General features: G+C 37.5%; 2 protein-coding genes across 2 annotated transcripts in view; one reads left to right on the forward strand and one right to left on the reverse strand.

The window, feature by feature from the left end:
* Positions 1–1,415, reverse strand: part of LOC106878905 (centrosomal protein of 78 kDa) — a 233,610-nt gene that overhangs the window by 108,470 nt on the left and 123,725 nt on the right. The gene's annotated exons all lie outside the window — the stretch shown is intronic.
* Positions 329–1,415, forward strand: part of LOC128249906 (uncharacterized) — a 76,259-nt gene continuing 75,172 nt past the window's right edge. Inside the window, exon 1 of the mRNA XM_052974489.1 lies at positions 329–884. The gene's annotated coding sequence lies outside the window, so the exon portion shown is untranslated. The remainder of the gene's footprint in view (positions 885–1,415) is intronic.

The following is a 1,415-nucleotide window of genomic DNA, read 5'->3' on the forward strand; positions in this document are numbered from 1 at the left end:
ATATATATATATATATATATATATATATATATATATATATATATATATAGATAGATAGATAGATATAAGGTTCTTTTTTGTCAAAATCTTTTTGAAGTGTGTAGTTGCAACCAAGAGACCGTATAACACAGCAGTGCACATTTTCGTATGTTTTCATCCGATACAAGCCTTACAAAGAATGTACTATCCACCTCCCTTCTAGTACAACCAAATTAGACCTTATTGATCTCTTCCTACAGACAATTCCTACACACACACACACATGTTAACACAAATGCATGTGTGTGTGTGTGTGTGTGTGTGTGCAAGCGCGTGTATACACACAAACAAAGACAACAATGCCAATGTACACAAGCATGTAACAGACACTGACAGGAGAGGAAAGCCAGCGTATAAGAGCAAGCAGAAGTTCAGTTGGCATCAGGCATGGGAACCAGCTGTTAGAACATAAATGCATTATGTGTGTGCAGTCACTTTTTACTGCTAGCATTCTGTTCAGACAACAACACAACTGCAGCAGGCTCTAACTGTCATGCTCTCTCTCTCTCCTTCTCTCCTCTCTCTCTCCTTCTCTCTCTCTCACTCTCTCACTCTTTCTTGTGCAGCCAGACTGTCAGCCAGTCACTCAGTCAGTCACTTAAGTGATGACAAGTGTATCTTTGGATAGCGGTCTAGACAACCATGGGATAGTACGGTTCTTGCACCATCGGACTTTAGGCTGTGACTGACACTGAAAAAATTCCAGTGGAATTACCGATTTTTCTTTCTTTTTTTTTTTTTACAAATTTCTTGGGTAATTTACAGCCCTGCGCCAGAGACAGAAAGAATGATGGAAAGGGAGAAGACAAGCGAGTTGCTGAAGAGGACAGTAATGGCAAATACATGTGAGTATCATCTTCTTAAACAAAAAGGATGAATGAAGTTGCGTTCAGCGTGCGTGTGGCAAATAGTAGTACAACTGTTTCTCTGTGATATATGTACATCATATTGGCATGCGGATGTTGAGTAGGAGGTACCAGAGGCTGGGAGAGAAGAATAGGAAGTAAGAAAGAAAGAAAGAAAGAGGGAAGGCAAGAAAGAAAGAAAAAAAGAAAGAAGGGAAGAGAGTGAAATGTGAAGACATCAAAAGATGTTTCTCAGTGCAATATCGGAGAGTTTCCCTTAGTATAATGCTCACCAGTCAGTAGTAGGTTCAAACTGTCCTAAGTTTAAGTTTTAAGAATTGACTCAACAATGAGAAATAATCCCAACACAAAACACTTTTATTCTGCATTGAATCTTAGATTTAAACTTGTATATTTGGCACTTTATACAAACAATTCTATCTCAGTCCTCATGCTTATTTTTCTGTTTTGCATGACAATGTCTTCCAAAAAGAAAAAATATATATATATATATATATATGTATTTCATAC

The sequence above is a fragment of the Octopus bimaculoides genome, chromosome 18 (assembly GCF_001194135.2).
Source record: "Octopus bimaculoides isolate UCB-OBI-ISO-001 chromosome 18, ASM119413v2, whole genome shotgun sequence".
NCBI lineage: Eukaryota > Metazoa > Mollusca > Cephalopoda > Octopoda > Octopodidae > Octopus > Octopus bimaculoides.